Here is a 16,379-nt window from a genome sequence, read left to right on the forward strand (position 1 = left end):
GGCACTTTAAACTATGTTTTATTCCAGTTTGCCACAAGAGCAAGAAGGTAGTCATGTAATACATCTCAGTGGTAACTCATTCAGTTTTGGCTCCTGCATCTCTGTTTAAATTTCTGGGTTTGTACTTCTTCACAGAACTGTAAAGGAAGATGGCTTTAATATGGTTTTACGAATCTATTCTGAATTAATAGGTTTAAATTTAGATCATCCCTGAATGAATGACCCATTCCTGGGACCATAGCTCAAAAGATGTGTTTATACTTTCTGAATATTTAACCATAGTAATACCGAACTGTAATAGCCCAGGTTAAAACTAAACCTGTTGTTCATATTTAGGCTAGCTAATGTAAAGGTAGGTTAGGAAGGCCTATAGTAACTGAAACCCAGCTTTTGGATTGTAGTTAGTGTGGATTTACTCATACTCTCAATGAGAGTCACAGAAACCTACTTTTTCTTACTTGCCCTGTCTTGAAGGAAAAAACAGCAGTGAAAAAGCAACATTTACCTCCAAAACAAGTTTATATACTACACACATCACTTGCATAACAAAGGTCTATTTTTGCAGAACAATGTTACACGGACCTATGAAGAGGCTGAGGTAGAGTGTCTGAATGCTTAGATCTTCATGTTGCACCTAGGTATATTGGCAGAACTCTAATTTGTTCACAGAGCCTTTGCAGCCAAGTTCCTAGCAAACTTGGAAGTCTGTGCAAATGAAGTTGCTAAACTGCAAGAACTTTTGAAAGGAAAAAGGAGCTAGAAATTAAAAGCATGCTCAAGGCATGTCTGAAAACCATTTGGGCTAACAATTCTGTGTTTTCAACTTAAAAAAATCCACCCAAATATATAGAGTACATTGGTAAGCAGATGTGAAAGAACTGGGAACACAGAACAGCACTGTTACACAATGGAAAGTCTGTGTTACTAGGGTGTCAAGTAATACCAGTTTTTTACATCAGTGCAGCGTTCTTGACCACGGACAATCTATCACAATCACAGATTAAAACTAAACCTCCTTTAAAAAAGGAAAACCTTTTGCCAAGTTGATCTGGTTTTTGTTACATGAAGTACTGCTGTCAGATTTGGATAAATCAAGAGCTAAATTTTTGTGCTTCTTGATTTCATTCTTCCCTTGAGTTCACATTTTCCATTTGAAATGTGTCCCAGTAGTTCTATGATTTCACACTGTCCTTCTATATGCTATTAAGTATTAAGAGTCTGATACTGTTGCCTTGTAAGTGGAGTTTTGCCACTGACTAAGCTCAAAGGGAGCAGGTTTCTGTTTAACTTCCAGCCTTGACAGAAAACAGTCTGCGTCCAGCCTTGTGCAAAAAACTACATTTGGACATCTTACTGCTTTCCCAGGGTCTCACAACAAATCAGTATCACGAATAAAGATATAACAAACGTCTTTCTGAGTAATTCTAAACTCTAGATGACAACCCTTTCTAGATTCAATATGTGTAAAAATAATTGTCTTTATAAGCAGAAGTACAGTGTTTTCAAAGTGCACCTAGGTGCTACTTGGAATTCAGATTAAGGGACAGCAACATCAAGAATGTGGTATTTCTTTCAGTTGCTTAGTCATTTTAGTACATGTTAGATTTTGTCATTTGTACTAACTGCCCTTCTTTTTTCTCACCTATCTTTAATTAGAAGCCAAATCTGTCTCAATCTGTTAGCCTGCTTCTTCATATTGGAAGAGAGAACAGTGAAAAAGTACCACATATGAACAGGAATGGAGACTACTTTTTGTTAAACTGATTGACTCATCTTATGTTCTCTTTAGTACATTTACCTCACTTTTATGCCAGTCAATATTTACCATTCCTTCTGGCTAATTCCTCAGTCCTGACAAAACTTCTACACAAGGAACTAGGGAGACAGAAGAATTAAGTCCGTAAGGCCCTCAAAATTAGAGAAGCTTATTGTTTCAAGAGTCTAAACTGAAATCCTACTAAACCAATGTGATGCGGATTTTGACAACAACAGAATAGTAGGCTAATGCCTGTAGTAAGTTTGCACTGGAAGCTTGTAAACAAGCTTAGGAAAAGTTCTCTAGATAAAATGTTCCCTGAATCCTTTCTAACAATGTCTTTTTAAAAGAATTTATTACATGCAGCTATAATTTCTTTCCAGAGCTAGTGGTTCACTAGTATATACAGAGGTGAAATAATTCAAGTCCTCTAACTGTCATAAGCTTCTTCAAACTTGACAGTTCTAGAAAGGAAACCAAAAACAGAAGGAATGTTAGGAAGAGAATGCTGTTGTCAATGGCAAACTTTTTTGGTTGGAAGGCTAGGATGGATCAGCATTAGGTGTATGAATTGATGTGGGGGGAAAAGATCACATTATAAATTGATTATGGGAAAATAAGATCTCTGGAGAGATGCAGCTGAGCTAAGAGACCACACAGAGGGATGCTGGGTTCTTCATTCAAACAGAACCCACAGCATTTTTGATGATGGTCTGAGCAAAGATAAGGTTTGGATTTTTAGTAATTTATCTGGATATTTTTAGAACTTTACCCACTGTTAGCAGAAAGTCAGTTTGCTCATTCTTGCTGAATCACTACCATTACCCCTACAAATTGGTATCACTAATCTTTTTAAGGGAAGAGCACCTCTGGAGGAGGACGTTGGAGCAAATGATACATGAGGTAAACAACACAGGGCTTCCAAAGGCCAGCTGATCCTTTAACTCATTTATGGGGACTGCTGCTTTTTAAAAAGTTATTTTATCTTTCCTGATATGCATAAGGACACAGGGCAGTGAGGATCAGCTGATCCTCTGGAGGAAGAAAGATCCATTATAACAGTAGCATGCACAAACCCAGATGTCTCCTAGAAGCTGACCTGTAAAATAATTAACATAAATGCTTTTTCAGAACACTCATCCCTGCCCTCCAGTTAAACTTTGTCCAACAGTGTTTGATCAAAAAAAAAATCCCCTAACCAACCAACCAACCAACCCCAAAGTCCAAGAACCCCTCTTCATAGGACTCCTACCTCCCCTCCAATCTCTCATTAGATGCTTGGTTGCTGGTCTGAAAGTCTATTAATTTTAGGATGGATTAGTAAAACTCATTAAACCCCAACCTAGATATTCCTTCTCGGAATACAAAAGTAGCCTTAATTTTTGCTTTAATTTATGTAGTTTAAAAAAAAAAAATAATTCAAGTTAGTGTACCCCCACAGGTCTGGATGGAGTAAGAAGTTGGGAGGGGCTCAGTTAAGTATCCTGCACCTCACAGTCATGGAAGAGATCAATTATTCCCCAGCTTAGTCAAATAATTTGAGTCAGTATTGGAAAGATGCCTACTATGATCACAAGTTCCAGGCCTGCTGAGTTAAGCCAAGAGTTCCATGTTATAACTTACATGGATTTCATGGTTTTCTTACCCTTAACACCTATTTATCTATTTATATTTTAAACCACATAATTCAATCAGTTGTACTTGCTGACTTCCACTAAAGTTAACAATTAGACCTATTCTCTTAAGAATCCTGTCTGGTCACTCTTATCATCTGGTACTTTATCTCTTATGACTTAAGTTGTTTAATCTCATTCCACACAGCTAAATATTTGTTTACCGTGTTAAGTAATTCACATTAAAGTTTCTTGCTCTTTCCTGTAATGCATATTTTGTATAAATCGGATTTTTCTAAGCAGATATATTTCATCTGCTTCTTTTAAGGGTATAAGAAAAGCTAGAAAGGACTCACCTCTTTTTTAGTCAAGTTCTCACTTTCTGAGGGAATACCACTACAGGTTTGTTAGCCAAATGCAGAATTTTATGGATCATAAAAAGGAGTCTTTCTCTTCTATGACCACGATTACAAACTTTTATAAGGATTTTAAAATGGAATATCTGGGAGATTAGTGGGGATAAAGAAATATTTCAGAGTGTTCAGGGGATAAGCATAGGTTGTACCGATTAGGTCAAGCTGAGCTGATGTTTGTTCGCTTTTTATTTTTACCCAAACAAGTGTTGTCCAGTCACATGGTGGACAGAAATACATGGAGTTGCAGCTGGTTACTCATTCCTTCGCTATCATCACCTCTATTGGTACAAGCATTTGGCTAGCCATATGGTCTAATCACAGCCTAAATTACGACAAGGGATAACGTAGAGTTGTCTTGGCAAAAAATAGCCAACTATGAAGTTGTAAAGACAACAAAATCCTTTCTTTAGAATGAATCAGAATAGAGGGTTAGGGCCGAAGTTCTCCAAGTCAAGGAGGAAGTTTCCCTCTGATATCACTGGACCCTTGGTGAACCCAGAGACCATTCCTGCACACTCAGGTAGGGAGCTTGCAAATAACTGATAGCTCTGTATGAATCTCTAAAAGCAAAATCCCTTTAGATGTACTTCAGAATGTCTGTTCTAACTGTTCTGGCCAGCTGTCTGACTCAGCAATATAGCAGGGTGTTGTGGTTTAACCCCAGCCAGCAACTAAGCACCACGCAGCCACTCGCTCACTCCCCCCTACCCAGTGGGATGGGGGACAGAATTGGGAAAAAAGTAAAACTCGTGGGTTGAGATAAAGACAGTTTAATAGGATAGAAAGGAAGCAAATAATAATAATAGTAAAATGACAATAATAATAATAAAAGAATTTGAATATACAAAACAAGTGATGCACAATGCAATTGCTCACCACTTGCCAACTGATGCCCAGTTAGTTCCCGAGCAGTGATAAACCCACCCCGGCCAACTCCCAGTTTATATACTGGGCATGACGTCACATGGTATGGAATATTCCTTTGGCCAGTTTGGGTCAGCTGCCCTGGCTGTGTCCCCTCCCAACTTCTTGTGCCCCTCCAGCCTTCTTGCTGGCTGGGCATGAGAAGCTGAAAAATCCTTAGTCTTAAAAACTACTTGACAACAACTGAAAATGTCGGTGTGTTATCAACATTATTCTCATACTAAATCCAAAACATAACACTATACCAGCTACTAGGAAGAAAATTAACTCTATCCCAGCCGAAGCCAGGACACAGGGAAAACAAAGATCAGCACTAAGCAAAAAGCCTTAGAATCATACTTCAGACCTATCCAAGAGCAGAACCAATCCAGTTCCTGAACATGGAGACTGGAGTTCAGCATTACCAGTTGTTCATGGGTTCTTAAGTAGGGGTAATATCTTTCATTACACTAACTACTACACTTGCAAAAAACCACACATAGCTTTTCAGGCCCATAAAGGAGGAAACAATTAAACCAGATAAAAAATAAAGTTAATTTGCAATTTTGGAATATACAAAATAATGACATTTCCTGGATGTGAGCCTTCTATGTATTAACTTTGACCACGCTAAATAAAGTGGTCCACCAGTAATAGCTGGTGTTTGTATCCTTCTAGCATTTGGCAGCCTTATATGTAGGAGGAGGGTGGAGGAATTTTGGTATGCAAATTACTTCTCTGTGGAGTCAGTCTGGAGGACATAAATATTGACAGAATCATATCAAACAGTTCTCTAATAAATTATTCCCACCAAAGAAAAATGGAATCCTTTTATGCTCTGGCTTTAATAGCAGGAATTCTAGTTGCTTTTGTATTACAGGTTTTAACTGCAACTTGTAATTCCTTCAAGGCAGAGATTCCTCCTGATGTTGACCAGCCATCAAAGCTCCGCTTATATCATTGCCTATACACTCTGATGGAAATTCTGGTGACTTTATCATGCTCTGTGATATTGTGATTTTCAGGAAAGGAAAAACTTGAGGAGAACTATGAAGATATGCATCTAAATATTGCAACTATGTGTAATGGGAACCACACAGTAACACAGATTTAAAGATAAATCCGAAGTTTGATTTGGTATTCTATTACTGTACATAAAAGCAGCCAGTATGAGGTGAGTTCTTTTAAATACTGAGATATGCATTCTTATGCCACAACTGTAATTTGATTGCCTTCTAAAATGAAATGATTGGTCCTGTGGACGACAGGAGGGCTGTGGATATCATTTACATGAATAATAATAACGAAACAAGGCACTGATATATTTAAGGTAATTTCCTAAATTTTGAACTATCTGCAGTAATTTTCTTACCTGTGATTCTGTTCTTATTTCTGCAGTGACTGAATTATTGTTTCTTAGTTAAATATCATAGAATCATGTAGGCTGGAAGGCACCTCCAGAATTCATCTAATCTAACCTCCGGGCCAAAGCAGGCTCAGCTAGATCTGTTATCACTTATTATTTAAGTCAGACTCACTGTGCTGTGTGATTTGCCACCAGAGAAAGAAACAGCTTTTGCCCAAAAAGCTTTCAAAGAAGGCAACAGAAGTACATAAGAGCAGCCTAAGCCCTGACGTGTCTGGCACATAACACATCAAAAGAAAGCCTGCAGGAAAATCACAGAGTGGTTTCATTAATATTTGTACAGAGCTCATCTCAAGTAAAGGTATTGTCTAACCCTCTAGTTATACATAATGAATGTAGTAATTAAGGCCCACATCCTGAAAGGTGATTTGGGGCACTATAATCTATTAAAGAATTATGTGGGTTGCTTGAACTTACATAGCAGCATTCACCAAATCCAGTAATTGTCCCTGGTTCTCCAATGGCCTAGGCCCCATGTACCTTTCTGCATTACCTGGCATGACAGAAGAGTCTGCTGTCCTTACATATCTCACATTGCTTTTCATGTTAAGCTATATATAAACTTAATATAATAATATGACTATATGTTATTAATTTCTCTACGTTTGTATACTTGGTTGGATGAAAAGATTCTTTCAGATGATTCTTTTTACCTGCTTCTACAGCTTCTAAGTGGCTGCTATGCAATAGTACATATTCTATCCTCATTGATAATATGTTCCAGAAATTTCAGCTTCCTTTTTCTGGATAGTTTTAAAGATGCATTTCACCATTTGCTATGCATTGAGCCCATTCAATACCTAATTTTCTTTCAAAAACCTTTAGACATCTGCTGGTACTTTTGGTGAATTTCTAGGTTTATGCTTATACTCACAGAAGTAGCCCTCGCAGTGAGGACTTCATGGGTTTCTTATAAAGTGCACGATGCTTTGTGCATTGCACATGTGCAATGAACATATCCTCCTTGTTCTGATGAATGCTGCTCTTCTTGTGCCAGTGTGTGTCTGTTTGTACTGTATGTTGCAGTAAAGACCTCTTTTTTCTGCAATACAGGACAGTCTTTTTCTCCTTTCTTCCACCTTACTTGTGATATGTCTTAGAAAAGCTGCATCAACAGTTAAATGTGTACCTTCTACAGCATAGGTGTCATACATATGATGCTCCTGCTGCATCTATCCGCATACTCTGTCATAAAGAAATCATGACAGTCCCAAGTGGAAGATATGAGAGAAAGCCTCCTAGCTCACATCCTAGCTTTTGTTTTAATCTATTCATACAGATCTGCAGTTAGACTAACTGTGCATATTGCACTGTGATATAAAGATTTGATGATAATTATTTCGGCTGGCAAAGCATAATACTTAAAAGTGACTGACAGAAAGACTGTCTAATGTAGTCTTAAAGTCCATGAAGCTCAAATTGAATGGTTTTTGCTAGTTGGTATGTGATTTTGTAACTATTTTTAAAGTAAAAATCTGGTCCCCATATGATCTTCTACATAAAAAGCCAGTTTGTGCCAGAATTTAGGTGTTCCAGCAAACAGTTTTTCAACGACCCTATTTCACAAGAAAAGGTATGCTGACATGCTGATCTGGGTCCTCTTTTTCTAACACATATATGCATTTTAGAACCTGGCTTACATAATATGTTTCATCTACTAACACTGATCACATCTGTCTAGAAATAGTCATACCTTTTATTTTTTGAGTGTATCATTATTGGTTCTGAAGTATTTTGTAACTATTGAGCAAGAAGTTTTTCAACAGAATACATACCAAATTCTCCATTCTCCTTCATGACAGTGTTTTCCCTGAATTTGAAGATGCCTCTGTGACATTAGGAGCTCCTAAGATAAGGAAACAACAGAGGATATTTAGATAGAATGCTCTGATACGAAGTTTACCTATACATTACTATCTGTCATCTGAAAGCTCTGTAAAAACTCAGGAATGTTAGAAAGTACAGATGAGATTAAATAATCAGGGTATAGCAATTCTGCCAACTTCAACCATTTCAAAATCATAACTCTGACAAAAAGACTGGCTTAAGAGTCATGAGAGTTTTTGAAAACTGCTGTTTGGGGAAGGTTATATTGACCCTGTGGTTTCTGCCATGACTGCCTTGGCTCTTCTATTCATCTTCCCCTTTGCCATGATACCTAAAAATGTGTGTTTTCAAATGTAAGGCAAGTACTATATCTATCCATTTGTCTCTAGAAACTGGGACTTAAAACACCCCAAGCACTGCTGGCAGTTACACCCCAAGCACTGCTGGCAGTTGTGGCACAGAGTGTTATGAAAAAACTCCAGATCATCTCTGGGTTCCCATCTTTGTTTCTAAATGTTTTTCTCTCTCCTCCATAAGCCATTATGGTGGTTTCTTTTATTACTCCTCACCCAACTTGTTTATTGCAGCCTGGTCTAGGTTACTAGTAAGAAAGAATCTGCGTTGTTTGAGAAAGGCCTTGGTGAGGAACTGGGTGTTGCAACACACTTGAACTACATGAGAGTTGGTTTCATATATACATGAGAGCTGGGATCATGCACCTAAGAAAGTTCTGCCTCTTTGTCTTCCTCTGGCATTCTTTCACAACAAAATTACTATTTAAGGCCAATATTTGAATTGTCTCTGAGATAGCCAGAGCAGATCTAAATTAAAGGCCAGATATATGAGGCTAGAAAGAACAATTTACAAAAGCATAGCAGGCCATTAGTTTATAAATTATTGATACAGCAGTGTACAGAGACTTCTGTTGCTCAGAAGATAAAAATACAGTTTGCAGATTGCCTGTGATGATTATCATCATTCCAGAATAATGAATTATAATAATCCATAAGGGCAATTAAGTCACCATTTAATGGGAAGGGAAATGTTGTCCCTAGCAGGAAATGCATCCGTTACAACGTGTTCAAAATAAAGGAGGATTCCAGTGTGGTTTTCAGGCTTTCTTAATTATCAGCAGTTGACTGGCCTTGGATAAGAAAATGTTTTGACACATTTAACAAGCCTCCCCTGTCTTCAGAATATTGGTTTTTCCTGATTAGATGTAAGAAACTGACTGCAGAGCCATTTCATGAATACCTGTGAGGTCTTGATAAAGGCAACAGTTTCACTCATGGAGAAGGAGATAAGATTCAGAACCATTTTCATCAGTTCTTCATGTAGGCCAGCAGCCCTTCATTATTGATTATAGGCACTAATGATTTTCTTAAAGCTTGTTCTCACTGACCCTGTGGCACGGAGATGACCCAAGACAGTAAGTTACTGGCTATTGCACACAAATTGGAATGAGACTTTTTCTTCCAGTATACTAAATGCTGTCATGATAGGGACATTTTCATCTCACCTAACCTTATATACTTTAACTGAGGCATCTGAAGTACACAGCCTCCCTTTATAATCAATGGAGATGAACAGACATATCCAGAGCATGATTTAACACACCTGAAATTGAAACCATCCTCAAGAAATGCCTCTTTCTCCTCACGGATTAGAAAAGGAGCCTCAGGCCCCATGACTCCTAACTTCCACACCTAAGCAAATGCCTGATGTTACTTGTGGTAAATGCAGATCACAGAAATTAGAAGGTATTTATATAATACATTTCATGGAACAAGTATTACAGCATTCTTCCAGAAATAAGGGTACCTCAAATCATGAAGATGTACAGTTTCACTTTCATAACTGAAATCACAAAGCCACTAAAGTTATTTGTGGTAATCCTACGAAGTAGCAAATAACCAATATAACTATCCTAAATATAGTATACAAAAAGGTAACTTGTGGCCTTTATAGAGTGGGAAGACTTGAATTCCCTACACTAATTTTTCATTTTTCCTGTTATATCTATCTAGGCAAAGAACTTAGAAAGTTTGGGTATCTTTGAGGAGCACATACTTATAAGGCTGATTGGTGATGGACTGCCAGCATGCAGGGATTCAAAGCTCTTCATAAAGGATCTGCATTTTGATGAGGTGCCAGTGAGGATTTACCTCCCGAGACTACCATCTGCAAGCAAACGGAGAGAAGTCATCTTCTTCCATGGAGGATGTGGGATGTTTGGAAGCATCAGTAAGGAACTGAAGGAGAAAATATGATTAGTTAGGATTGTTAACTATATATTTTTAAAAACTCTCCTGAACCTAAGAAGTGACTGAAGCTTAGTTTGAGATTGAGAGATAGAAAGCACTCAATGTTTATTTTACTTTTTAAACTCTCTGATCAGCCCTTGTTTAGTATCTAAATAATTTTTTACAGGCTATAGCACTCTTTACGGCATATATATTCCTCACAGCAAGTAGTGCTGCTAAAGAGATAAATTCTTTTTTTTCCTTGAAAACCTGACATAAGTTATTAACACCTGCATTCTTTCCTTTGATGCCTAACTGCAGCATGTTTATTGGGACTCCCATAGACAGTGTTCATGGCAATTCATGTGGCCTATAGGAGCCATTTTAAAACCTGAGTCCATGATGCATGTACTTTAGCTATGTTGTCTTTTTTTTCCAGCTTAATTTATTAGACAAAGCAGATAATTGCAAACATGTAATTTAAAAAGTTCTAAAAGATACTGTTTCTACAGGCAGTAGGCATGAACGCATATTAAATGGTGTTAGCATTCTGTAATTGAAAGAACACATCATCAAGCAAATAGTGGTAAACCAAATCTTCTAAATACAGCAAATTCAGAATTAAGGTTCAAGGAAAACTCAATGTATCCTTAAATACATTAAAAGAGGCATACTTCTGCAATCTTACCATGGAATAATTATATAATTAGACAATTTACTTAACACAATTTGGATGCCTTAGATTTCTGCCTGAATTAGCCACACAGAAATATAATGATTTGACAGGATGCATACCAGATGCACCCTTCATTCTTCAGAGGACAGTCAAATCTCTGCTTCAAAGCCAAAATTCATTTAGACTTAGCTATGGTACTACAATTAGCATTTCCACAGCAAAATGGTATGACATGCCTCAGTCAGTCTCAGACTCACAGTTACTTAATGTAATAAGCTTTTACAAAGATCTCAAGCTATTTTATCCCTTACAATCACTCTAAGCAATTGTGTAAAATAATCATAGAATGGTTTGTGTTGGAAGGGATCTTAAAGATCATCTAGTCCAACCCACTTTCCACTAGGCCAGGTTGCTCAAAGCCCCATCCAACCTGACTTTGAACACTTCCCGTGATGAGGCATCCTGTTCTGGGCAACCTGTTCTATTGTCTCACCACCCTCACCATAAAAAATGTCTTCCTTATATCCAATCTAATACTAACCTCTCTCAGTTTAAAACCATTACCCCTTGTCTAATAGTCATAATCATAATAATAATACTTTATTTTAATTACAGATCAACAACCTCCCTAAATGTAGGAACTTTACAGTGCGTCTTGGTGATCAAAAGTCTAGATCATTTTTACCCCAGAGAAAATTCGGGTAGCTCACTAAATAGGGAAGGGGCCCACACTCAATCACGGCAATATCTCATAAAAACGTAAGGGATGATATTGCTTCAAGTATTCTAATACATTAATTACATTAATAGCATTTGTTCTTCAGGAAGTCATGAAAGAATATGCCGGTACATAGCCAAAAACTCTGATTCAGTGGTTGCATCTGTTGGCTAAGTGAGCTCCACCCAATGTTACTCCCAGAATTAGATCGTTCTGCTGCTTTCCTCCCTACTTCCCCCACCGCCCTGAACAATGCCCATTCTGTATTTACATTACTTTGAATATAAGAAAAGAAACTGAGCTCTAGTGCTGTCTACCCCTGTGCTGTTGATATGTGTGAGCAACCATGTGCCATGAAATGACAATGAGAAATACCCGATACAGATTTATAAAGTTACAAAAGTAATATGTATGCCAGCTATTTTCAGAGGAACAAAGAGGTTTGTTTGTTTTACATCATTATCACCACAAAAATCATCGCCTTTGTTTGATAATAAGGAATTATAAGCTGTTTTCCCAATTTCAGGTTTTAATATTTAGGGGGTTTGGGGGATGATTTTAAAGAGTAAATAGTAAGTCTAAAATTTAGTTGTTTTTTTTTTTTTTTTTAAACTGCATGGACCACTGCTTGCTTTTAAAGGTGTTTTGCTTAAGGAAGATAGCTGATGGTATGCAGAAACTTTAGTTTCCAACAGATTATTCCATGAAAAAAAATCATTACTAAATAATTTTATTAAGTTGGGAGGAATTGGTTTTGAGAATGAACTGCATATTCCGTATCTTGTCTGGGTAAGTCACGATGCATTTAAAGTGACTCTGAAATAAGATATTGATATCCTTTTACCTCCTGGTTATTAGGCTGTTTACTTTATGAATCCATTGAACTAATTTCACAGAATAGTGAAAGAACAGAAAAGCAGAAGCAGTGTGCCTCAGCAAACAGTGAAGGGTTAAGAGAGAACGCCTGCAATGTTACCTTTGTAGTATTTATCTTTTCCTTATTAAACTTAATCTTCTCCAGAAAGCCCTAAGACCATGAATACAGAGAATAAAGAACCTTGGCTGTTAAAAATGTAGTCTCAAAGTAGTCTTATATGTCATTGGAATCAAATTACAACACTTTACTTTGACTGGGTATCTGTCTGTTATGCCTGCCTTGCTTTTTATCATATGAAAGTTGTTAGTTAAGAAATAAACAAATAAATTGTTACTTTAACATCACTCTCCTGTAATTCTCTTGTTCCAATTAGTAAAATAAATTAGAGAGATGTCTGCAGGAAGCTATTTTGTCACCACAGTACATTTACTGTATGGTGTTTTATAATACAATATATTATTATTCTTTTTATATTAAAATGTAACAGCAATATACAATACTGTACTATAATATAATAATGCAATGATCAGTGTCCCCAGTGTTAAAAAGCTCAGGAGCCAGAACTTGGTTGGATCTTGTGGGTAAGCAGGATTGACTCATAGCTATACACACATGCAAGGTCAGTCCAAATGAGAGAATTCCAGACTTCCCTGCTGGCATGAACTTTGATCCCAGGCAGGGGCACTCAGATCAGGAACTAAGTAAATGTGCGGCTTTGTATAACGTGGGTGATTCGACTGCACTACTCACAGCCTCATGCTCTTAAATGATGCTAGAATAAACCTCAATGATCAGTGGTCTCTGTATTTTGACAGAAATAGGAGGGGAAGCTGTTCTGGTTTGCTTCAGCATGCAAAACTTGAAATATATAAATATAAATATAAATACTGGTTTCGCTGAGTTTTTGCAAATGCATGGGATGCATTTAAGATGACACATTCAAGCAATTTACAAATCTATGTATTTGTAATAATAGCTGTCTTTTGTACATTTCAGGTTATCATTTATTTCCTGAGCGTAAGTATCCAGCCCAAACTTTGGACTGTCTCACTGCTACTGTACACTTTCTGAAGACTGCAGAAAACTACAGGGTGGATCCTGATAGCATTACTGTTTGTGGGGATAGTGCAGGGGGCACTTTTACTGCTAGCATTTGCCAAGAACTGGTAAATATAAGAGTTACCCCAAAGATACATGCCCAGGTACGGATCTATCCACTTCTCCAAGCATTGAACTTTAATCTGCCATCTCACCAGAAAAATGCTTTCATTGCCTTCTTGTCCCAGGAATGTACAGTCTGTTTTATTCTGAAGTACTTGAATAAGGATTGCTCTATGAATGAAGCTATTTTGGCAGGTTCTCATGTTCCCAAGAGTATGAATTTGAAATACAGGAAATGGATAAATCCAGATCTTATCACAAAGATATTTAAACTGGGCTATAAACCACCATTACCCACTTCATTTTTACCTCAAGTCCATGAAGAAATGAACTGTTTGAGACAAGACTTCCCCACTGTTAGCAGAAGATGCTGGGTTTTGCTGCCTACCTGATACCTGTGCTCAGAGATCATGGATTGTTGTACAGGAAACTCTTAAAGTGTGACTTGGCACCACATGGAAGAGGCTTCCATTGTGCACTGGGATTTTTTGGTTATGGTATTTTCTCTTTTCCATCACCAAGTAAAATGGCGAACCACGCTGTAGACTTTATAAAAGGCTATTAAAATGTTTTCTTGAATACCATGAACTAGTATGCAGACAGAGTGTATTTCAATTAACTATTTACTAACTATTTGTACATTAGAATCTAGGCAAGAAATAATAAGATTTGCACAGTCTGCTGAATTCTGATTTTCAATTGCTTCTACTTGGGAACATGATGTATTTTTCATCCTTTTTTTTTTTTTTTTTAAACCCATTAATTGGTATGCTTGCTTTGCTGTTCTCTTCTTACATTGTAAGAAATTTTCCTCTCTTCTTCCATCAAAGAATAAAAACTCACCACAGCAAAAAACATTTCAAAGCATGCAATATATGAGTAATCAGCAATATGCATATGCATATCCATGTAATACACATAAAATCAGCATGGCAGCACACATAAAAAGCTCCCCCCAACACCTCTGGAGATTGAAGATACTGTCAGTACTTCTGAGATGAGTAGTAATTATCATCAGGCTATGTGTATAGGCAACCAGTAGCTTTGGACTTGGTTGTCCAAATATGAAGGAGGGAACTGGGTGTACTTACAAATCTGATTTTAAAGGGAAATGGCTGACACAGAAGAGAGGTACAGAAATGTGAGCTGTACAAGATGACTGCCTGTAAGTATCCGAGACTGGCAACACAGATGCAGTGAGGGAGAACTGCACAAACATAACTGAATGTCCTCTAAACTATATTCTGTAAAGTTCCTTTCTGAGAAGCATTTGGTTGTATTCAGGGAAGACAGAGACATAGTGGGTTTTGACTTTTTGTAATCAGATAAATAATCAACTTGTTTACTCAGAATTTGGGGATAAAGTATGTAAACAGCATGGAAGCTGCCAAAATAATTTCTATGAATATCCAAAACATGAAGATAAAAAAATCTCAGCTCAATTGTCACATTGCTTATTAGGACAGATCCACCTTTGCTAAACGCAGATGCCAAGGTAATTGCCATTGCATGTCAAAATAGCTGGCCATGCAATGCCTAGGAATTGTAAAGTATTTAATCATTGTTATGCAACCACCTTGCACTTGTAATATCTATGCGCACACAAGTGTGGAAAGCGGGTAGCATACGTATCTTCATTCTCCACCAGCCAAACTGTGAGTAGGAAGAAAATGGTGGCTTAAATCCTTTGCGTTGTCACCAAATTAATTAAATATGGTGACAAGTTAGCAGTTACAAATCTCTGGAGCAAGAAGATGTTACCTGTGAATTCTTGTTCTTCAGCCCCTCTCAGCAAAATGAAATTACATCTCTTCATGCTCTGCTGACACAACATATATTTTGTTTTATTTTTCCTATTGCAGGTATTAGCAATTTACTCTTCAAGCAAAGAAATTCTTCCAGGAGTAAATAACATGATAAAGTTCCAAATGTTCCACTGTTTGAGAATTACAGGATTTGCCTTGATTATGCAACATGATGTGAAATTGGGGATTCATTTTAGATTCTGATCTCAAGATGAAGGTTGGCTTATGAGCTTACATGTTGGTAGCTGAAGCTAGGCCAGTAGAGTTGGTATCTCCTGTAAAAGCTATGCAAAAAGCTGGATAATATTTGAGCAGTTAATCCATGCCTGTTCTGCCACAGCTGTACTGTTATCTGTACATGAGCAAGCTGGCTTAAAGTTAGTTTGGGTATGACTTCATGAACTTCAGTCAAACCTGTAAGTATCATTATTCTTATCTTTATTTAAGATCATTTTTATTCATGTATCACTCTTCTTTGCATCTTCTGTACCAGGCTTGTTCTTTTGATGATTCTTTGCAAGTACAGAGATGGAAATGCCAGAACTAAGGATGTCCATACAATTCCACCTTGTATGTTTTAAGTTATGAGATGATCACATACTATTTTACACACTTCTCATTCAGTGCAGCATATATTTTACTCCTTGTCAGTTCAGCAAACCAATACTTGTTTTCTTTCCATTATTCAGCCTCTGGACTTATGCCTCATTTATGGGCCAAGGTCCAAACTCTACACTGATCTACTCCTAAGATTCTTCCATGGTTCTTTATCTGTAGGTCTTAATTTACTACAAATATTAATAAATTTATCTTTATAATGTCAGCAGAATTATTAGCTCTCTTGAACACATGCATTTTAATTTGTATTGAGGGCTATAACCATGGTAGTGCAGATGGGTAAGTAGAGAACAGCAAGTGCTGAAACAATGAACTCCTTTTTTAGTAGCGACTCCCATAT

The 16,379-nt window shown here is 37.2% G+C and overlaps 1 pseudogene; it reads left to right on the plus strand.

Annotated features, from left to right (window-relative positions):
* Nucleotides 1-5,508: 5,508 nt before the first annotated feature.
* Nucleotides 5,509-14,576, plus strand: LOC142030929 (arylacetamide deacetylase-like 4; annotated as a pseudogene).
* The last annotated feature ends 1,803 nt before the right edge of the window (nt 14,577-16,379 follow it).

Source organism: Buteo buteo, chromosome 5, assembly GCF_964188355.1.
Source record: "Buteo buteo chromosome 5, bButBut1.hap1.1, whole genome shotgun sequence".
Taxonomy (NCBI): domain Eukaryota; kingdom Metazoa; phylum Chordata; class Aves; order Accipitriformes; family Accipitridae; genus Buteo; species Buteo buteo.